Source organism: Passer domesticus, chromosome 1 (genome assembly GCF_036417665.1).
Source record: "Passer domesticus isolate bPasDom1 chromosome 1, bPasDom1.hap1, whole genome shotgun sequence".
NCBI lineage: Eukaryota > Metazoa > Chordata > Aves > Passeriformes > Passeridae > Passer > Passer domesticus.
In genome coordinates, this window is record NC_087474.1 from 24,327,765 (window position 1) to 24,352,043 (window position 24,279).

The 24,279-nt window shown below is 41.8% G+C and overlaps 1 long non-coding RNA gene across 1 annotated transcript; it reads right to left on the reverse strand.

The window, feature by feature from the left end:
• Positions 1-1,016: 1,016 nt before the first annotated feature.
• Positions 1,017-18,424, reverse strand: LOC135294925 (uncharacterized). Its single transcript, XR_010356907.1, has 2 exons — positions 18,019-18,424; positions 1,017-4,083 (listed from the first exon to the last, which is right to left on the reverse strand). It is a non-coding gene; the product is annotated as an uncharacterized LOC135294925 (long non-coding RNA).
• Between the last annotated feature and the right edge of the window lie 5,855 nt (positions 18,425-24,279).

A 24,279-nucleotide genomic window follows, 5' to 3' on the forward strand; every position in this document is an offset into this window, starting at 1 on the left:
AACATTCTTCAGTCTCTCTAAAGTTTTCATGCCACATATATTTCCAGTGAATACGGGAAACTTGAGAAGTTCTGTACTTAGCAATTAATGTAACATTCCACATTCATTCTTACCAACATAAGAAATATGCCATTTGTTTGCAGCTTTTCCAAGCACAAGAAACAGGTTTTAATAGAGAGTGTTCCATAAGCCTTTTAGACTGTGTAAGAAGAAAACTACAAGCACAGAATAAATGTTATGGTGAAGGAGTACTGAAGGAAACCAAGTAATTGCAGGAAGAGAGGAAGCTTATGGAGGAATTACAGATAGTTTAGGAGTGTGTTAAATGCAAAGCTGAACTCCACATATTAAGCACATGCAACCATAAAAGCTAATTGATATAGATGCAGATGATTATAACGTGGCATTCACAATTAACCTTTCAAACTGGGGCCCCATAGTGAACGGAGTGGCCTACTCCTGAAAAAAAATTGTGTATGAGCCTGAATCTGCCCAAAGAACTCGAGAAAATCTTTTCAGGAATACTGCAAAACCTAGGAGCTGCACCAGCAGAAAGGTGACTATTTACCAAAAGGCAAGATTTAGACACTCTTGCCTACTTTTCACTTCTTGAATCCCTCCAGGATATTCTAGAAGCAACAAAACTGGTGGGTGTTTTGTATTACTTCTCTTCTACTTGATCAGTCACTGCTGTGTTGTTTTCTTTGGTCCCTTAGTGGAGGCTCATTGCCAAATACATGTAATATGGGATGGGTGTTCCCAGTCAGGTTCTTAAATTCACAGCACTCTACTTAAGTAGCTAATTTACAGTCTGGTGCCTACAAATCAAGACCTTTCAATCGTAACTTTAATCTGCTAACGTGATTTATGGAAGCTACAGCTTAGATTCAATTTAAGCAGCATCAGTCTGGGTCAGCCCTAGCTGAGTTTCTTTTTAAACCCTTAACAAAACCCAGCTAGAGAGTGAATTCATCCCTGTTTAAGGATTCGCACAGAAAGACCACTAAGCCAAGCCATATGGACATCATTTCTTGCCTTTATTGATATGCACGTCATTCCAGTTTTACTTTATTAGTTCAGAACTTTGACATTTCTTTAAACTTTTCTGTGATACATGTTTGTGTTCAAAGCAGTCTCTTCATGTCAGTATGCAACAGTCTTTCCAGATCCTTTCAAACCCATGTAAGAGAACAAGGCACCAGTACCTTCTTGCATATTGTGCCCCTTAGGGGGAATCAACAGGCTTCATGACATCATTTGCTGGTCAACAAATCATGTAGTTTAGTGAACTGAGACAAAAATTTATCTCCATAATACACTTCCCTCACTTTTCAACAGAACATCATGTCTCAAAGTCAGCAGTTGAAGCCTCTTTGCTATTACACAAGGACACTATCTAATGAGGCTGACACACTGTTCCTTCAGGAGGAATAGAATAAAGAGCAAAGAGGAAAATGGGGCGGAGCCAGAATATGGAATGACAGACATCACCTTTACCAACAGTTTTCCCTGATTTCCAGTTGCTTCAGTAATGAAGCCATGTAGAAATCCCTTAAAATGAGGTCCTGGCCTGTCTGCTCAAGTAGTGTAGGAAACCAGGGTGGCTCCCCAGGCTTTGACTGTCTCTTGCAAAGAGATCTTTCACATTCTCGCATTGGCCGTGCTGAAGGTGAGGGTTGGAGCTAATGGACCCCAGCAGCATCACTCCAAGTAACAAGGGTCCATGATGATGAAGACGTGCTGGGGACACTTTCTTCATTCAGTAAGTGTCACAAATCACCAGCATTAAAATAAGAAAACCTGAAGGAGAAAATAGCTGCCTGTGCTTCTGTAACTAGCTTCTTCCCCTGACCTCTGGCATGATCCCATCCTAGTCAGATTGACTCATAACCAGTCCTGCTCATCCAAGCCACAGCTGCGTCAAGGCACGGTGAGAGCCAGTCAATCCCACCAACTTAATCTCTGTTTCACGACAGTTTAATCACTGAAGACTGTCTCTTTGTTGAAATATTTTCCCTTGGGGTTTTGGATAGCAGAATTTTGTCAAGGCAAACAGAACCAAAAAGTGAAAAAGGCACTTGCTCTCACCCAAATTCTTTGGAGTTGATACAAAAACACCTCTTCTGTAGTGTTCACAGCAAGGATGCATACATGTCATGAGCCCTTAACCTCATGCAGTCGTAGCTCACAATTTAGCTGAAATGGCTGTATTTTACAGTCTTCATTTTATTGCCGTCAGTGATGACATAAGTGAGAGGATACAGCCTAGAAAATAGTCAGTCTTATCATACACGTCAGCTGAAGTAAAGAAAAGGTAACAGTCAGTGTGAACTGATGGCAAATATATTATTCCCTGGGCCATATTCACTCTGGTGAAAATCAGGAATTACTACTGAGGTATTCTGAGTTCAATTGCTCTGTAACCAGACTGAGTGGGAACAGGGTCAGAGGAACAATTTCTATTCCATTGGTGCATTTTTCAGGTTATAATTCTGAGTGCACACTGTCATATTTTCGTCATCATCATATTTTTGTACCATTTGATAGTATATTACTGATAGTATAGTACTGATATTACTCTGGTTGCTCTGTTGAGATTCACATAAAAACCGAAATGGTGAGATAATAGAATCAAGTACAGAACAGTGCTAATGTGGGACCTGAGTGTTTTCACCCTTCACTGAAAAAAGCACCCAAAGATGCTTGTTCACAATTCACAATTTTGTTAAAAATAGCTAATCAAACCAATATTATTAATATATACAAAAAATCTATCCTGTACAAAATTAACACTACTGTAAAGAAAACACTTTTTTCAGTGGTGTTACAAAAATTATAGGTCGTTGTGCCCACCAAAGTTATTTTAGCAGAGCAATGTTGTTAGCACTGGAACTAAGCCATGTTTTCATAGTCAAATGATAGGCCTTTTCTAAGGTCATGCCCACGCAGTACAAAGCCCACTAAGTGCTCCTTTGTAAAGGCTAAATGGAATTCACACTTCTGCAGGCAATCATTTTATTATGATCATATGAGTATTCACAATGTAATTTTTAACATCTTGTAAATAAAGCAGGCCAATATCTAAGGGCAATCATTATGTGTCAAATTGAAAAGCTTCTGATTTCTGGCTTTCACTTATAGCATATAACATACCATACAAGAAAATTAACATTTGTTACCTTACTCTGGCCTTTCAATCATGTTTCTGGCTTACAGTTTTACAGAAAAGAAAAATCCACTTAAACATAATAGAAATCAAGGTATCACCTTGATGGCGAGAACTACCAACTTGCACATAACATTATGCATTATATAAGTGGTGTAGAACCTTTAAAGAAGGGACGGCGAAATGTCAATGCCTGAATTGAGGATACTGCTCAGACTCCACTGGGTGTTTGGTTTTCAGCACCTTAGCTAAATCTAGACCAAAGGATGGCCACTTTCATTATTGGCCACAAGTGGATATTAACCCAAGTAATAGATGACCCATGAAAACATATCTTTAGGTAGTGCCAGGCACAGTCTCTTCTCTACCCCTCAGCCTCTAGCCATCACCAGGATCTCTCTGCAGCAGGTGGCTTTCAAGTCATTATGAACAGCCACTAACATCTTCCAAGAGTTTATCTAAACCTCTTCCAAGTCATGAGTGCCTCAGACCTCTGTGGCAGCCTGGGTGATGCCTTCCCCACTGTAGCCACACTGGTATGGCAAAAACCAGTAGGCAGGTCTGTTTACATGGTCTTGCAGGACTGTCCAGCTTGACCTCAGTGACTTTTTTATCTTCTCGTAAGGAACCCTCCTATGGAGAAATACCATAAGATAGATGCCTAACTAGCTGGGTACCATACCAAGGGGAAAGTTCAGTGCTTCAACATTAAAATCCAAAAATATCTCAAATACAAAACTCACTCCTGACAGGTTCTGTCTTATACACATTGGGGTTTTGTTTTCCATTTAGTGAGCTGGGTGATGAAATATAAAATATGCTTGCTACAGCTACAGATTCTATTATACTGCAGAGTTTGCTTTCAAATTGTAGGACAGGCTGGAATCCAGATTGAGCTGACAAGCTGAAGAAATTGGCTGAAAAAAAGAAAAAGAGAAGATTTAATAGAGTCATATGCAAAATATTAAATTTAGGTAACCATGATTAAGCAAAAGCACAAGATGGAATAAAATTGGTTAGGGAGGAGTTCAAAAGACGAGGCAAGCATTAAAATGGAGCACAGGCTGAGTGAGTCAACCCTGTCACACTGTGGCAAAGAAGTCTGACTTTGTGTTGGGTATCTGAAGAATGCTCCTCTTGGGGAGCACATCTTGCTGGGCATCTGCAGGCATCCTTTTGCTTTACAATCAGGTGCAACAATGCACTTAAGTTTGGCTACTGCATATCAAGGAAAGTGAGGACCTCTCAGAGACATCCCAGAGGTAAACAATCCAAAGAATCTTTTAAGGACTAACTGAAGAAATATCAAGAGGTGGGCTAGGGACTTCAAAGGGGAAACACCATCAAATATGTAAAAGGGCTTTGCCAAGAAGCAAAACATCTGATCACTGTTTCGGTGGTGACAAAAAGCAGCAACACATTCTAACTGTAGCCAGAAAGACTCAGACTAAGGACTTGCAGAAAAATCTTTCTAACACTGCAGGTAGTGGAGCACTGAGGTTTGTTGGCAAAGCAGTGAAGCAGCTGTGGCAATAAATCTTATGGACCAATTGGACAAATGTGTCTCGAGGATAGCATGGAAATGTTGAGTTGGCCTTCTAAGTCCCTTCCAGCCTTTTCTTTTGATTAGCTTGGATGTGAATCTTGTCCATGGGGGCTTACTTGATATAGAATCTTTGCAGGTCAGCTTCTCAAACTATCCTGGGAAAGCAGATCCAACAAATAGGCATCAGGGTTATTTCCAATATGTCTAACAGGGATGAAAAGCAGCTCTGAAGTACAGGAGCCTTGTCCTTAAATGGGCCCCTGGGTTGTTTCATTCTTCAGGTTTAGCCCATCACTGGAATTAAAGGCCAGCTTTTTAAAGGGCTTTTGTGATATCACAAATGAGAAAAAAAACCCTTTACTTTCCTTTTTTTTCTGAACACTGTAATTCATGAATCCTGCTACCACAGTCCACTGGCTCAAATCACTGGCATATATTAGTGCCATCTTCACATGAAAATGTTTATTGTTTTGTGACACAAAATAGCGTGACACAATCATTCCTGTTTGTATCAGAGCATGCCAGGGAAAGTGGGGAGACATAATTTGTAGTGTCTCCATCACTGTTTTTACAAATCTCATGTTTCATGGCTAGGAAATACTGAATTTATACAGATAAATGGCAATGAACCATAACTAAAAGATGAAAACATAGATCCAGAGTCTCCAGCACCATGCATTAAGTGTCAATAGTACATTAAGTCTGACCCAGGAAGGGAAAGGTAGGGCCTGCCTTCTCAAAAGGGCTTACCATTTTAAAAGAATCTCACCATCTAAAAGGGATCTTCACAGCTAAATATGCCATTTTTCATTTTTGTGCACATATAGATCAAGGGAAGGCTGTGAGTCCATGACTTATAAATACTTCTTAATCTCATTTTCTTTAGGAAGTGCTAAGATCTGGTCTCCTTTACTTTGCCTTCTGTTACTTATTTTTGAATCCAAAGCCTCAGTCCTTTACAAGATGGAAAAATTTACTTTGAAGTTAATTTTATGCGTAGGAGAAAACCCTGACCATAAAAATGCTTTCAGAGGGTCACATCACTGTCAGAAGATCGAGTTGTGCTGCCATTTCCTAATACTGGGGATAAGGCAAACTCCTTCCACCTTGATGTGAGATCTTAAACTTACTCAGGTTTTATGGATTAAAAATTGTATCATGCAAATATAAATTTGGGAGGAATTTTTCCTTCACTGATTTCAGCATTCCTACACCCCCGTTCTCCAAGCGTGCCTCTGAACTTGCATTCTCCATGAGTATGGCTTTGCATTTGTGGTGTTACAGCTTAGACGTCACACAGATGGTTTTATCACAACATCCTCTATCTCTTTCCCAAGTAATTACCTGACCACCAGATCCACTGCACTCTGAGCTCTGTTTTCTCACAAACCTCTCCCTTTTGCTGTGCTCTCCTTGCAGCAATGACCTCCAGGAGCACTTTGGTTGTGCCAGAGCAGTGACAGCATCTCTGCCCCGACACTGCCAGTGAGAGAGCTGGATGCAACCAGGAGCTGTTTGGTTTCCTGAGCAAAAGAGAACACTTCCAGAAAAAAAAGAAAGCTGAAGGCAAAACCAGGCAGAGGGGACATGTGAGCCCTAGCAACCATCACAGCAGGCTTGCTCTGTTCCTGGAGGAAGGGCAGGTGTGAAAAGCAAATGGACCCTGCTGTCTGGATAATGCCACACAAAACCATGGAGGATATACCCTTCAAAATTGACAAAAATAGCATCTAGAGTCAGAGCAATAGTAAGCTTTTTGGTACAGAAAGTTAAAAATATGCTAACATGGTAACACTTAGGCAATATGATCAAAATAGGCCAGTCTGTGGCTGGCATATCTAGTTCTATCACAGCTAGCATAGGTGTGGATATATAGGTGGATATATGATACTACACTCCAAAAGCAAGTTACTTGCACAAGTATTGATGTCTTTTTATTACAGGTGACAAATGCCGTTTTAGAATCAGACACCCAAAATCACTCATAGCTGCTTCTATGAGACTTGATCACTATGACTTATCTTTTTTTTTACTTTAAAAATGTACACTGTCTGCTTTGTGATGCATTTTTCACCACTTCAATTTCCATCTTTTTCAGACATCCTTAATGGATCAGTAGAGATGCCACCAAAGCACAGTTTATAAATAAAAATGTTTAATCTTACGTGGCACACCTCAGAGCCTAACTGAAGAACAACCTCAAACATTGGTCTTTTGGTAAAATACAAGTTTTAAAAACAGTAATTTAACACAGTTACAATGCAAACACATTTCTTAAATCTTTGTAATTTTCTGCCATTTCTCTGAGTTCAGTGAATACACATAAAGTGCTTGCACCCAGATCAGTGGCATGCCAGAAATGAAGCATGTCCAGTCCTAGTTGGGTCAAGTCCCCTGTCCACCTTTCCTTGGGAGTGACAGTTTGAAGATATTTCCCTAAAACTCTCACTTCTACCTTCAAGTCACCTTTTCCAACTGAACCAATACAGTGAGGAGAAGGGGGGGGGTTCTCTCCCTTAAAAGAAAGAAAAACTCTCAAAGCTCTCCTAAATAATGTTCATAGCTTCCAAAGATCATGTTCACATTTTACCACCAAAGAAGTGGCTATTAAAAAGCAATGTTATCCACACACTCTATTCCCCCACAGCTCCCCACTTGCATCTCCCTGTTGGCTGGGTGTACCCATGCTCAGCCACAGCCAGACCACAACCTCTTTTCCAAAGGTATGGTCCAGAATATTTATCCCTAAATGTGTCATTTGTAGAGATCTTTTAGATTCCTTGTCAGGCTCCCACAAGATTAAAAGGATATTTGGCTGTATGGGAGGGATGAGATGAAAAAGGACATCCAAGATGGCTCAGACCATTGGAGACAGGGAAGATCTTGGCATATTCCCAATTTAAAGAGTCTCTTATAGGGATAAGAGACTCTGTCTTTCTCCTGAGACTGTCCAGGTGCTCTATCAGTGGTGCAGCCAAAAAAGCATCACAATTTAAATTCAACCAGTTAGTGAGAGTAGCAGGACCATGGCAAGGTGAGGGGATTGACACCTACTTTGGGGTGAGAAATGCCACATGGTGTGTCTGTGTCCACATGGAGAAGGGCTGTGGTTTCTGAAGCTTCAGGTGGGCACCCAGAGGTAGTGTGACTTGCACTAGAAAATACTTTGATGTGTTGTAATTTGGTTGCCTTCAGCATGGAAATCCTTGTTACGGTGGTTCTGTATTTTCATTTGAAGGTGCATTAAACCATTTTATTTTTAAGATCTATCAGATAAATGGTAGAACATACCTTTGAGCAAGCTGGTAATGCATGCTTTAGGTTACTTTATCTCTGGGAATGGGCCAAAGTGGTTTCTGCCTGTGTGCGTGTGCCTGTGTAATTAGCCCGCAAAATCAGACTCAGATAAAAATAACCAGGCAATGAATGTAAATAATCAGGGCCATGATACACATCACTCCCAAAACGTGATTCCCATGCACTGAGAAAACGGGGACTGTAAAAAGTTAGAGAAATTGCAACTTTCATTTCAGTCCCTGGAAAACACTCTGGGGGACCATAGATACTCCCTCACTTTAGTACCTTTCTAAAAAGGGCAGCAAAACAGAAAAGCTGGACCAATTTCCATGCACAAGGAAGTGCCTAGGACACTAAAGCCAGTGGCAGAGTCTAGGCAGATGTTGAGAAGGGATGCCATGCGTTGCAGTTTGCAGGTTTGGAAGCAGCTTGCTGCCATGGAGGACCGCAGAGGGCATGTGGCAGCTCACACCTCCTATCCCAGGCTCACTAGCAAAGAGCTCAAGTAAAGCCAAGCTCGGGTCATCTGCTGACAAAGAAAACTTTTGTTTTCTGGACCTGTCTGGACTGCACAGCTGAGTCTGGGCACACTCAGGCATTTGGCCATCCTTCCCAAGCACTTGAGGGACATCTTTGCCCCATGGGCAGCGTCAGGGCTTGCACCTCAAGTAGTGCCTACAACATGTTGACATTCCTCCCTGCAACCAGGCAGTCTGGTGCATACAGAGCAGCCTCTAGGAACCTCCACCCAACATTTTTTTTCCTTCCCTGCAACATGGCATGGCTGTGGCCAGAGGTGCCTCCACAGTGCTGACAGAAAGCTTGTGGAAACAGGTCTTCAGCCATCCTGGTCTTTTGTCACCTCACAGGATCCAGAACACACTGTGGCAGTGCAGACTCCTGCTGCCACCGTAGCCCCTGCTGCCACTGGAGTTGCACTGCCATTTGTAATGATGGAAAAATTCAAGGGCAAACTCTGGAGGGCAGTCTCCCAAGATACTTTCTACAGATACTTTCCTGGGATGAGGTCAGAGGAGCTGTAAGCAGCCACTATTGGCACACCTGGGCAATGTTACATGCTGTAGGGAGATGCAAGGGAATGGAAATACATGGAAACATGATGCTCTCAGAAAGAACTATAGCTGTAAAATTTAATAGTGTGACTTGTGAAGCTGACAACACCCACTGTAAGTCACAAAAGAAAACAGAAATGTGTGGAAACTGTAAATCTTTCTGAGCACAATTAGTGTAAACCCTTGTTAAGTTTTATCACAAAGAAGGACAAACATCATAGAAATTCCAAATATTGTTTTACTGTTCCTAGCCTTGTCTCTTCTCCAAACAGTAGTCTGGAGCCCACCAGGGAAAGGACACTTCGTCTTTCCTCGCTGCTTCTCACTCCACTATTTTTATCCTCTTCACCTTGTGGTGAAGGTACAGGGAGGTAACTCTTCTTTTTGAATCCCAAGAGGAAAGGCACAAACACTTTCAAGGCAAATAACTGTTAATACAGTAAGAGGTAGGCGATAGGGAGTTATAAAACCCAATGCCTTATCTCACGATGGGGAGCCTATGATGGTGAGATGGGTCTGGTGAGAGTGTGCAACTCTGTGTTTCCATGTACTTTGACACTGCTCAGTCATGGTACGAGTTCATTTGCCTTTCATGGGAAGAGAGGCTGAGTTCCAGACCAGCTGGGTGACTCCCTGACCAAGCTGGTTTTCCACTTGTCCTGTGTTTCTGCAGCAGAGCGATTGCTGACATCAGGAGCATCAGAGAAGGCGCAGCAGAGCAGCCCGGTTCTGCTGACTGCAGAAAGTGCCAAGCACAGGGAGGCTGACCTGGCCTTTCCAAGTCAAACCTCTCCATTTCCTCCTGTGTGTCACAGCCCATGTGACACTGCGTAGCAGGGTACAGCAGATCTTTTAGGAGGATGGGACTGTTTATGACCTATGGGCTATTCAAGGGTTGCTTAAGTCCCAGAGAGTGGATGGGAACAGTGCTGAAATCCTTTTGCATAATTTGGCCCTTAACAGCCCGGCTGAATATAATTTTCCTACAGGAGAAGAACAAATAGATGGCACTACTCTAAAAAATCCCAGAATTTAGAAAGACATTTAGTTCCAGGTTTTGAAACACAATCCACTAAATCAACCATTTTCCATTGGAATGACACTGGGTCAGTCCAGTAGTTCTTGGGGTTTACACTCAGCTGTAGTTTTGCTTGGAATGTGAACATCACTAATAACAGAATGGACATCCCCAGCTAATTTTTGAAAGGGAGAAAATTGCTTGGTTTTCCCTCTAATGAATACCTCTGAGCTCCTGCACTGAAGGGGAAGGCAGGTTGTAAAAAAGAAATTAGTTCTCTCCCTCTTTTTCTCCCTGCCATCTCCAACATTCTCACTCCCCAGTGCCAACAGCATGCTACAGCATTTTTATGCTCAGTCACCTGCTTCAGGAACGAGACATATTTTGAAGCAGCCACTGCACGTCCCACTGCTCAGCTATGTATGCCTTCATTTATGAGGTGTGACATGGGATGTGGATTTGTATCCTGACAAACGTGCTGAGGGTCTCCATGTGTACTTAACACTTACCACTCATTCAGGTGAGCAGGGTATGGAGTAATTTGATTCCCAGTATGACCAGCACTGCCAGGCAGTGCTGGAGCACTTCTGATCACTTGTTTGCAGAGGCCTGTGCAGTGCTCAGGACCCCAGGCAGGGCCATGGAGCAGCAGCCCACTGTGAGCAGGGTGATGGGATGTGCTGCATGTGCCATGTTGAGCCCTCTGCACCCAGGCCCACAGACACAGTGCACCCCAGGCTGTGTGGCAGTGGGGCACAGGAGCTGCTGGCCAGGGAGGATCTCTCACGAGTGGGTGCCTGAACAGCACCCCTGGGCTCACACCCCAGCATGTCACTGACTGCCCATGAGAAAGTCGCTTGCCACCTTCTCTCACTGTCAAGTGTTCTGCTGGCATGCAGCACAGTAATGCTAACTAAGCCAAGGTTTCAGCATGGCTGTTCATGGACACATGTTTTATCTCAGGTTCTTAGGCTATTATTGGTGTCACTAGATTTGCTAACTATAGATTGTTCAAGAAGCTTTATTGATTTAATAATTGTTATTTGACCATTTAAAATGCTAAATATGATCAAGGCTTAGTATTAGAATGATGACAGACATATGTTATTTTTCAGTGCATTGTAATTTAAGTAACAAGATTCACCTGCCCATCTTATGAGTACTTTTGAAATAGAAATATTAACAAAAAGCTCAGTGTTTTCAAATGCAACAGATCTACCCAAAATATCTACGTACAATTTACACTTAATTTCACAGTAAATTGCAAGCTGACTCCAAATCAATGATCTGATTTGTTTTCTACCTGCGTTTGTAGATGCCATATGAACTAGTGGCTAAAGGAGACAAGGATGTATTAACGACATTTTACAAGTCCCTGGTGAGAATTTATCTCAAATGCTGTGCATCACTTTGATGTTCCCCTTTCATGAAAGAATTTGAATTGGTGCCCACAACCAAGCAGTTAGAATCAGTGACCCTGGAATTATCTTTCCAGTCCTGTTGTCCTGTGTGCCAACTGGCATATGAGAATGAATTTATTTATTTTTCACAACTATTCAAATAATTGCAAGAGCAAACCTCACTTCAAAGCATACACTAGATTTAGCTGCAACTATAGGGCATCTCATTTGGGTTACAATTACTGACTGGGATGTAGACAAGGACACAGCTGTGTTTCTGGCATCTGACACACTGGCATTTGAAAATGCATTGCACTTGGGCCTTGGTGGGGTGATTTCTCAGTTCCACTGAATCACAGGTAGTTTTACCACTAGTTTTAATGCAGGATCATAATTTCTAGAATTAGCTGAAATCAGTGCTATTATCCATATTTACAATGACATTGTTGAGATCAGAATTTGGTCATGTTTTCCTTTTAGGTGAACTAATCTATTTAGAAGCAGAATCTTAAATTCCTCTAAAAGTTTGTAAAACTCACATCTCCAGGCCCTTCCACAATGCCAAATTCTCTGTTTACCATCCCAGCTCTCCCAATGAAGATTTCACTTCCAAGCCTTCTGCCCAAGATCTTTCCCTGAAAGGTTTATTCCCATTCAGGACAGAGTGCATGGAGTGACCCAGGGTGGAGCAAGCTGCCTTGTGCTGTCTGGTCCATGGTAACCTCCATCTCTGCATATCAAAGGTACTGATTCCTGTCAGTGTGCTGAGGGAGGCAGCAGCTTTTGCAAAGCAGCTACTGAGAGGCAGCTTGCCAGAAGGAATGCCAGGCACGGAAGACACAGGCTCCCGAGGACACTGTAGCGTAGGACCCAAAATAACCACCTGGAGTTGCCTATGCCTGTGTCTGGCCTTGCTGATTTTACTCTTTCAAGGGCTCTTGGGCACGAGGGGTGTTTTTAGCACATAACCCTAAGCACCTCACCCAGTGACCAACGTGTGGTACCAGGTATCGTGGCCATTTTGGCAATGTCTCCCCAGTGCAGGCAGCCTTCCCTCCTGGGGCAGCGCGCAGCAGAGCCGGCCTGCCTTGCTTCACCCCCGGCACTGCGTGCCTCGGATTGCGCTGTGCGCGTACCCACGCACACACACGTCCCTTCTCCCCTTTCACCTCCTCCCCTCGGGTCCAAATGGATCCATGAGTCACTGTGGGAAGTGCACCTGATGACCTCACAGCCATAGAAGCAAACATGAAGCATCAAAAAACAACCTCATGTGGGAGCTGGGAACCAAGCGAGCTAAAGCCTGACTGGTCAGATGTTCATATCTGGGGTTTTGTCCACTTTCACAGCATTTTCCAAGCAATAGTAATTCTTTGCTGGAAGAGTTTGACAGATATTCAGACTTTGATGAGGTACATAAAAATTTACATCTGGGACATTATGTGATATGTCTGACGGAACAAAATGCAAATAACTGAATTGTCATAAGAGAGGTAGAAAGATTATTTAAAGCTTACAGGTTGTTTTTAATCTACAGATGTATCTGACATTGATTGGAATCAATCAATCAGTCAAGAGAAGTTTAATATGACCATAAAGCAGAAGCGTGAACTTTTGCTCTTGGTGCTGTTTGTTCATCATTAAAAGGGATAGAGAAAATCATTAAGGAAAAATTAAATTGTCATAGATACCAGCAATATTTCAGTGTCCATGTGAGGATGCATGTTGGTGTATTTAAATTGTTCAATATTTTCTTCAGTGTTTTCTGAGTCAGGAAAAGCATTTCTTTCCATTTATATGCCTTTTAAAGTAATGCTAGAAATTATTTTCAGTAACACAAATGCTACCCTGAAAGGGAGCAGAGCTCTTGTGGTGCATTTGAGGGCAGTAAATCCTATTTTCTACCAAGATTAACAGGTTTTGCAGGCTGAACGTGCCTGAAGGCAGCTGTACTCTACACACCCAATTTTTTACAAAACACAGCAGGACAGGTTCATGTCTGGTATAATCCCTTTGCCTCCAGAACATTTCAGTCTTGGCAAATTGGTCTTAGAAGCAAGCATATGCTCCAGGTTTCCAGTCAGGGCCAGTTTTTCTTCTATTCCCCCTAGACCAGCTCCACTTCCTGGGCTTGGATCTTTTCTTCACAGAGTCAGGACACTATAAGGTTATCTCTGTGCAGTCCAAGCAAGAAAAATAATACTGATCTTTCAGTGGAGAAATGGTGCAAAAAATCAGAGATCAGCAGGACATCATGGTACAGACCTCATTCACAGGCCCTGTATGGAAGTGCTTTGGGCTGGAATCTCACCAAACAATCCTTTTCCTGCCTTGGAAAGTCCTTGAAGATCCAACACCTTTCCACTCGTGCAGGTGATCTCTTGTGCATCACAGGATGGTGTGAGCCACACCAGGAGCTTCACACTACTTTAATGTGGTGGCCTCAGGTTTGGATTCAGTTTGGGATTTGGAGCAATAGCTATCAGCTCATGCACATGAAAATGTGGCCAAATTTGCTGCTGTTTCCCTGTGTTGTGGCAGCCATAGTTTGTGGCTGTGCATCCACCTCACTACTGTTACACCCATGCAAACTGTGCCTCACCACAGGAAACGAGCTGATCCAGTTAAAACTCTCCTCACTCCCTGTCAACACACAGAAATGAAGATAGAAACTGCTGGCTCTGTGTTGCTCAACACGCCGGGCATTTGAAAGGGCTTTTAGGTGAATGTGGAGCCAAAGTGTCTGTCTCCGCCCACTCTCCTTTTGCCAAAGAGGTAAGAGGGGAAAAAACCCCATAAATATAGTCCCCGTCATTGTTCTCTGATTTCAGTGGGTTGCTGGAAGTGTGTGTGTTTAGCAGAGTTTCTGCAATAAAGCACCTCCCTATTTTGGAGGGGAAGAAGTTATTTTCTGTGTATGCAATTGACTCCAGGAAGAGTTGCAGGATTAACTTTGAATACTTTGATATTCAGTCATGAAAAAGGACACACCAACATGAGGATTTGGAGAGGCTCAGTGTGTCCTTCCTTCTTGCTTTTTACACACCTAGAAGCAGGGTATGAATGACAGATTGCAGCTTCAGCCCTGGAAACTGTCTCTTGAGGCTTAATCCAAAGAGCAACAATGACATCATGAAAGCTGGTCCTGCTTCACTGAAAAACCAAGCAGCTGCTTGCAGGTGTGATTGCAGTCAGACTGTAATGGGCAAATTCACAGCAGAGAGAGGCTTCATTGTGGTCTGTTGAAGCTGCCAAAGACAGAAGCGCTGTAAAGCCATGTCCTTCTCCAAGGCAGCATCTCACCCTCCTGTACTGGTGCATGATTCAGAAATGAGGCAGTGAATTGGATGGTGCACACATGTCTCTTTTCGGTGACAAGGAAGGAAGAGAAAATGCTGATAGCATCAGCTCAGCATTCTCTCAAGAAAGACCTAAACACCAGAACTTCCTCAAACCGAGAAGAATTAGAGCTCAAACCCAGTGTATGGTCTCCAAGAGCATCTAAAGCATCTCAGGAGAGTATCACCTGAACACTAATTAAGCTCCATAGTGTGCTAACTTGGATATTATCCCTAACCTCCATTTTGTAACCTATAAGTACTTAGTCACTCATTCTGCACACATTCAGAAATCACAGATCAAAGCCATGTTTCTCAGACTGCCCCGCAGCAAACCAAATCTTTCTGGGAGGGATGATAAGAGATGGAGTTGTAATGGGGAAAAGGATCCAATGTCACAAGGTGCATTTCTTTCATTCAAGAAGATGATAAAAACATTTGTCTCTAAGTCTTATTCACAATGGCACTTCTGATACAAATAAGTTGAGTAATTACAAGAGAAATTATTTCACAGTGGAACCAGAGAAAGAAACAAAACTGAAAGGCAGCTGTTGCTCTGCAAGATCAGTGTGATTGCTACAGAATTTCTCCTCTAAACCTTCCAGTAGAACATCCACACCTACACACATGCTTGGCATCAAACACTCCTGTGAAAGCATTACCTCGGTAGAGGACAAGAGGTAGCTATGACTTTCTCTTTCAGAGTCTCAAACAAAGAACAGTATATACCAATCACAGAACTCTTGTGTTGTACCAATTAGAACTCTTAGTTAATTCCCTCAGCTTGGCTTTTGAAGTTAAAAAGTATCTTACACCCCATCCTTAGGAAGCATATTTCTGTTCTTCAAGTCATTGGAAGAAAATAATTTTCCACCAGCTATCAAATCTGTGGAAAATATAGAACTCATCCTATCTCAAAATTAGTTTCATTTCAAGGAAAGTAATCAGTGTCATTCCAAAAAATTAAAAAGCTAATCCTGAAGGGGTTTTTTTGTAAGTTGCATTAGATGCAGTTAAGAGGCTAATGGTACAATTACGTACAACAAAGTAGGTATGCTGCAGCACCTTGCATTTCTTGAGCAGACTGGGGTTCATACCCCTCTGCAAGGTCCCCACAGCTGACACAAGAGAAGGACTGAGTGTCACAAATCTAAGGCTGCAGTGCTGTCCTTCCAAGTCCTGTGGCACCAGCAGGTCTTTACAGGTAGTGGGAAACCAAATATCTAGAGATAAACTTCGGTGACATCAGCTGAGGGTTTACCTGCCTGACTTTAGAATATGAAACATTTTCAATGACCTTGCGCTGACAGAAAACCGTCACATTACTTTAGACTCTAGTTTGAGTTGCATCATTCCCACAGCATCAATGCAATGTCAGCAGCTCATGGTGCAGGATGGCTCATCCTGGGTTTGGACATATTTAGAGGCCTCTCCTGCTGAGGGCTGCCTTCCTCCTAACGAGAGCTCTGCATTTGCCTTCAAAATATAAATTTCAATTGGAAAGGGAAGGAATGGCATCTAATTTATGAAATTAAGTAGGCAGGTTTTTTTTTATGAAAGTGGGCAATATTTTTTTACTAGGACTCTGCTAGATGAAAAATGCATATTTGTCAACACTAAACTTTCCAGGAATGTCCCATTTCACCAACTTATTTTCACATATAAAACTGAGGATAAATTCCCTCAAAATTAAAATCTTTTGTTCTAATATTTTCAAAAATAAAAACTTGGTGTTTCTTCACAAAAACAGTTTTGTTGTTATGAGATGCATTTCAGCTTACTTTGAAATAAAATTGAAAACATTTTTTAAAATCTCAGTTTCAAAATAAAACAGTTCATTTGGGGATCAAACAGAATATTTCATTTAAGTGGTCAGAAAGGCTTTTTATTCTTTGGAGCTGATGATGAATCAGAAAAATTCTTTCTTTCCATGACTCCGATATATGCTGTTTTGAAGCTGCTTTGATATCTGATATTTATTACCTTAATCTCATTTGTGCCTTGGCATTACTGGCTATAATGGCTCCATGCTTGCCTGATGTTAGATGTTTAAATGCTGTGGCCCTGAACGGTGCTGGAATGGAAGACCACTTAGGGTTCATGAGTACTGTTGACATAAACCAAGCAATTATAATAGGACTGCTGACCTGGTAGATCCTATTGATCACTGAGAGACAAATAAATAACATGTCCAAGTCACATAAATTTATGTCCAAATAACATGGACATAAATAGAGGATGTAAAACCAGTGAATTTTAATCATAGAAGAATTTGAATGTACGAGAAAAATCAACTCAAAAGAAACTGAGATGTCATGGCACTCAGCTTTACTTTGAATCTTTTTTAAATTGGATCTGAGAGCTGATGAAGAAGTTGCCATATTTTCAATCATTAATAAAAGCAATCTTGAGACAAAACAGATCTGAATATAGGTATTTACTTTTAGAAAATAACGTATGTTAGTGCTTGAATATGCTGATTTGTGACTAAGGAAAGCTTCCCGTCATCTGCATTTTATGAGTAGATCTCTTTTTTTATGCAAACACTAGAGAATGTTGTTTTTTGTGTGGCTGGTTTTCAATATGTTAAGAAAAAGACCCTTTTTTTTGGAAAAGAAAAGGAACTTTTTGCCACCAGAAACCCAGAATTATCGCATTAGGACCACCCTGCCTGGCCTCTCTGTGGAGTTCTAACTTCAAGGAAGTAGTATGGACACAGAAAGTTGTTTAAACTGAGAAGACTATATAGGTTTGTACTGGAGGTTTTGTTTCTCTATTTGGTTTTAATAGAGTAGTCATTATAAATTAATGAAGTATCATACAGACTTTATTCTTACTGTTTAAAGAACTATTATTTCCCATTTGCAGAGAGAAAAATGAGTGTGTCCTGAGGATAAAGCAACTTCCCAAGGTCCAGATATTAGGAAAGGTAACCAAGGTCTTTGAGCCACAAGCCTGCTCTTTCTGGCAAGGCCTGAAACAGGCATCAGAGCTGGAAATCTGCCTTTTTCTCCTAATTTTTTTCTGTGGGCAGGGCAACCCACAGGAGTGACCAGCATGAAATTCCTAGGCAGTTCTAGGTCTGGATCCTGAAACTACCCTCAACTAAGTTTCACAATTTTGATTCAAGCATTTATTATAAGGTTATTTATACTTAGACAATGAAATCTGAGCACTTACCAGCTGAGCCTTTGAACTGTATCCCTTCTCCTTAGTGGTCTAGTCATCGTTCCACAGTAAATATGTTAGGTACAGTGATCACTGATAGAATGGGTTCAGCCAAATCCACATGGAAAACACTGTATGTTGAGACATCGAGAAGTGTAACACTTTTAACTTCAGCAGGACACATCTTTGAAAACAGGCTTTAATCCTAGCTATGATGACAAGATGAGTCTGTGTTTCAAGTGGTACAAATAGTGGTTTCAGGTCCTCGGGCCAAGTTTTCTAGGTCAGCTGTCTATACAGGCACATGAACAAATGGTCTCAGAGAAAACATGCACAAAGACGACACGTAAGAAGAAAAATTTTCTTCAGTTTACTCCTACTTGTGTTTGTTTTCCCTACTCAGATGGCTCTACCAACCTTCTCTCCATCTTGTCAGGATATAAGTTTATGCTCTGAAAGTCTGCCAAAATGCTTTGGCGTGCCATTGGAGTCTTACAAGATGGTCAGCTTCTTCTGGAAAAGAAGCCATATTTTGGATGCCTCTTCATACCACATCTCCAGACTGCTCCATCCAAATGCAGACCCCACATTGCTCTGTTTGTGCTTGAGCTTCTAGCAGTGCTGCAGCATGCCCAGGTGTGTGCTTCAGAATGACCAAAGGGAAGAAGACTGGAGGGTCATCCAGGTCACCCACTGACAACACTGGAGTTTTCCCTGATACCTTGTCCCTATAGATTAGGCAGCACTGATCAGATGCTCTGGGAAACCAGTAAGTCAGACAAAAGACTCACAATTTGGAAATCCTAATGGATTCCTCTGCATTGCTGTGAATACTGCCTGTTTCAAGGTATCTGGTAAATGTTTTTTGTCATTGTAAGTAACAACCTGCAAGAAGAAAAGGAAATAGACAAACAAAAGGAAGCCTCATCCAGAACTAGATGGCCATGTCCTGCCCTTCCTGTCCTTCACAGGCAAAATGTGATGGCTCTCCTTTGTGAAGAGATTCTTTGAAACTCCACGTCCAAAATCTGATGGTTTCCTTACACTATTGTTCATACAATGATCAACTGGAAATGCTCTGAAATTTTAATTGTGCCCTCCCAAAAAACACCAACCAAGCTTTATTCTCAAATGTATCTTTTGATTGAGAAAGCAACCATTACCACTACCAGAAAAGTAATTCAGTTAGATGGTAGCTATTTCAAAACACAAATCAGTTTTTCCTGGAAAAAATCAGATCATACAAACAGGAATCTCTACACCTCGCACAGCTTTCCCACGTAGAGCATTCAAAGTCTTTAAAGAGGATACAGCTACTGGACTTGTCCAGGCTGAAAATGAATCCTAGTCCTTCTGTGAGCCAGACCTCCAAGCAATCTGCTGTCCTTCGTCTGCAAGAGGGAGGAGGGTGAGGAAATAGCAATTTTCCCTCTGTCACGTTCAAGAGTTAAGTTCTGCTCTCTCTGATCACTGGACTCACTCATGTCCATGTGGAGTCACTGCTTATCTTGCAGGGCTGCATGGCTTGGTGGTCGCTTTGGAACAGTCCACCTGTACTATGCTTTTGACACTTATTTTTTTTAAGCTTTCTTCTTTTTTCCTCTTAGATTTTGCAGCAATAATTGAGCCCCTTTGGTTTGTCTCTGAGGAGGGGAAACTCATAATTACCTTGCATGCCATTTAATGAAATTGAAGGAGCACAGTAACATCCATAATCTAACTCTTTGAGCTTGTTAAGCCCTAGTTCTGCATATTTCCAAGTGCTAATAGTCAGACATAAATGGAAAAAGGTTAAAAGGATTCAGTGAATTTGTAACAAATGTGCCCTTTGTGTATATGAATTCTGAGTTGTCTCTACTGGACATGGTGTGTTGGTTAATCTTGCTATGAATACCAAAATTACCTCCTTGTTAGCAGAGCTCATTGCTGTTATTACTGTAGCCCAGTGAAAAGGGCATTGACTTAGGTGCTAAGAGACTCAGTTTCTCATCACATCACTGCTACTGTCCTGCCATTTGTCATAGGACAAATTCCTACATCTATTTATTTCTGTTTCCGCTCCCAGCTGGTGCTGTCTTGTGTATCTAGAGTTGAAGCTCTTTGGGACAGAGACCTCCTTACATACTCAGTGTCAGATCTCAGTTAATTTCTTAATGAAGTAGTAACAAATGACAAGCAGGTAAATGTTAAATGAAGAGAAGTTCCATCTAAAATTAATGAACAACTTAAAAATTGAGCATACTTGGTATGAAATTTAAACCAGCTTTATCAACTACAGTTTCAGCAGCCTTAGGTTATCTGGTGCAGGAGGTGATGCGTTCTGCAGAAGGTTCTTCTACGTGTTAAATACAGAGCCTTTTAATAAATAAGCACTGAACAAAAGCAAGACAGCTGATCCCATGTCTTTTCAGCTTTACCTTGCTTCCAGTTGGCCTGCTTTTGTTGTGTCACTTTCCACATAGATTTTTGCACTGAAAATAAAGAACTCAAAAGGAGAAGTTATTACAGAGGAAGATTGAGAGGTGATCCGAGATTACCTGGAGTGAAGGTGTATGAGTTCTGCAGCTGAACTGAGAGCAAATGATCAACAAGAAAAGAAATAAAAAAGAAGGGGGATCAGAAGAGAAGAGAGGCAGCACTTTATTTATTAAGTGCCATCAATGTTTAAGGCATAAGGTAGAAATTCCTGAGCAAAGTAATTCACAGTTTAAGAGTAAAATTGTACCTTTAAGAGAGGTAAAAAAGCCCACACTGAGGCCAAGAAACCACTTACTGAGATTTCTTAGAATGTTTTCCAGCAACACTGGGTCTGCTTTCCTCCCACCATTCTGGCAGGAAAGGAGTTTGTCTCCATAAATCACACCTCCCTTAGAGACCACTGTCACCCTCATGGATATGCTACGTTTCCCCTGTGGCTGCTGTTCAACCACCAGAGCTGTGTCTGTGCAGCACTACATGCTCAGGAAAGAATAAACTGCAAGAAAAATGTAGAGAACAAAACTGCCAATTTAGTGAAGGAGTGTGTGGTGGTTTAACAGCAACTAAGCTCCACACAGCTTCTCATTCTCTCCCCCTCACTTCATCCCTCAGTGGGATGGGGAATAGGATCAGAAGGGTAAAAGTGAGAAAACTCATGAGCTGAGATGAAGATAGTTGGATGAGTAAAGCAAAAGCTGGACATGCAAGCAGAGCAAAACAAGGAATTAATTCACTGCTTCCTATGGGCAGGCAGGTGTTCAGCTATCCCCAGGAAAGCAGGACTCCATCACATGTAACAATGACTTGGGAAGACAAACACCATCACTCCAAACATCCCTGTCTTCCATCTTCTTCCCCCCAGCTTTATATGCTGAGCATGACACCATATGTTAGGGATATGCCTTGGGTCAGCTGTCCTGGCCACATCTCCTCCCAACTCCTTATGCTTGCTGGTGTGGTGGGGTGAGAAGCAGAAAAGGCCTCAACTCTGTGCAAGCCCTGCTCAGCAATAGTTAAAACATCCTTGAATTATCAACACTGTTTTCCAGCACAAATCCAAAACACAGCCCTATACAAAGAAAATTCATTCTATCCCAGCCAAAACCAGCACATTCTCCATCCCTTATTCCATACCATTTACATCATGATCCCACACCTTCCAATACATCCTCACTAACCCTACCCATCCTTGGATGGAATACACAGATTCCCTTAGTCTATGGACTATCCCTGTAATATATGTTCATAAAACACCCATAAACTGTCCACAAAATGTCCATTGAGTTAATTTCGTCCATGACTTTGGGTTTCACCTGTCATGGGGTCACTTAGGACAGGAGAGGGAGTGTTTTGTTAACATGTGTCATTGGGCACCAAAACCAGCTCAGGTCAGCTCACTGTTGCACTTGCACTGCTTCTCCTAAGACTTGTCCTCCACTTCTTTATGTGGTTCTTGCTATAGTAATTCCTATAACACATAATTGAAATAATGGGTGACACGGATTTAGAGTATATCCATCACAACTTTCATCCCTGGTCCCCTGGCGCCAGTTTATAGGTTTTAACATGATGAACTCTACCCCTTGCTTTCAGCCTGGTTAGAAATCTTAAAAGCTTCCTCAGGAAGAGGACCAAGGCTAGTAAGTAGCAGAGTGTGCAAGCATAAGGACTACTGAAGACTCCCCATCATCTCTAGCTAAGCAGTCAGTTCTCTCTCCAGCAGGGTCTGTCATGTTTTCATCAGAAGATATCTACTGTTTTATACAGGGTTACTTTTGGTTGGCTTGGATGTTTTCTCATGTTTATGTGTCTGTAGCTGATGAGGTTTGGTCATTGCTGACCTCCCCTCAAGTATCTATGGCAAATCACAACAGGCACCTGTCTTGGCTATTGCAGCACAATGGCCTTTCCATCATTTGAACTCTTCATGATCCCACCTTAGCATGCCTCAGTACCTAAGGGTTTCTCTGAAGTACAAAAATTTATGTGATGGGACAATGTATAAGAAAGGCCTTGTATTCCAGCAAGCTGCTCTGTACTAATACCTTGACATTTACAACCAGAAACAACAACAACAACAATCTGGGTAGCCCTCTCTTTTGGATGTAGGGTGGAAGTATGACATGTAAAACTGTCTGTATTTCCAATGTCATTCTTGAGTACAGAGCCTGTGTGAAGCACAGGATCCTAGCCTCTCCCTCTCTCCCTCCTCAGCACCTTTGCATGCTCTTTGGTATTTTGCATGTGCTGGTGGTGAAGAACTGATTTTTGTTATCATCTAAAAGCACTATCGTGTTGGAAACAGAAGGAGAAAATAATAGAAAACCACATAAGTGAGAAAGCTGCAGAGAGGTAGTGAGCCCTCCAGACAGGGTTCTTGGAAGCTTGTTCTCCTACCACTGAAAGAAGATAAAATCTAGCTGAGGACAATCATATTTGGCCTAACATGACCTCTGCTTTTAAAGTAAGAATCAGAAAGAACTATGTGGCCTTGCAAGCACAAGAAAGGTATTAAAGTCATCCACCCTGGAAAGAGCCATTAGGTTAAAAGGCCACTGATTGGAGGTGTTTGTTTCCTGTACCCATAATTTTCATACCAGAAAATGTAAGACTTTTTGTTGCCTTTTCAGAAAACACCAAGGCTATAATATCTACCATGCCAGAGTATGAAACAAAAAAGAAAATAAGAATTCGCTTCTGGTTTACAGCTGTTGTCCCAATAGTTATATATGCTCCAATAAAATATTACAATGGTCCAGAGAGACTTATTTGCCAAGCCACAAGCACATCAGGCTGCAGAAATAAACAAGGGCCAAAAGAAAAAAGTCAGTCCTGTTGGAAACCAAGTATGCTATTGCCAATCTTGTGATACTGTAAAATGCTAATCTTCCACCTCCAAACCACGAAACTAAACATATATATACACTAGATATTTTTATTTGCCTTCTACAATCTCTAAAGATTCAAATGCACAATCTTCTCCACCATCATGAGGGCTTAGCACATTTCTTTTTAAACAAAAGCTGAGATTATCATGCAATTAAGCGGCTCTAGGCACTGAGCCTTAAATGAAATACCCTTTAGAGGTTCCCTTTCAAACAATGAAAGATGGTGAGACTGCAGTGAGAGAGCTGACAGAGGAAAGGAGATCATGGCAAAGGCTAAGGTGAGAGTGGCCAAGCAGGGTGACAGTCTCAGCTAACCCACAAGTGGGGTCTGACCCAGAAGTCCGAGGAAGAAAGCAGCAAATACACAAACCTCCAGCCTTGGTGTTTGGCTGCAGCTCTGCTGCTCTTCATCTGCAATTCCTCCGGGAAATCCCACTGAGATTTTTGGCTGGGACTTTGGAACAACTGGAGAGGAAACTTCAGCGAGCTCTCTGCCTGTTTGGAGAGCACTTCATAAGTTTATGCTGTGCTGACTGAACACTTCTGCAGTGCAAACACCAGCCTTGAGACTTGCAGCTCATACACATGGCAGTCAGGGTTCCCAGGGGGCTGCCAGAAGAGGACAGACCAGTGAGCAGGGGCACAAGGCAGCTCCTCTTGGCACAAGCTCCAGCAGATCTTATTCTTCCACTCTGCAGCTGCAAGTTGTCGTAGTTTCCCGATGGGTAAATGGAATCTGTTGTTTTCTCTCAGGAGAGTTACTAATCTTTTCAGCTACATAAATACACTTCTATTATTGTCTGAATAAATTGCCTTAGAAAACTGTTTCTTCAGGAAAAGAAGTTGAAATTTCTTAAAAGGAAAATGTCAGTATATTTTTCATAATTATTCCACTGCTTTAGTCTAC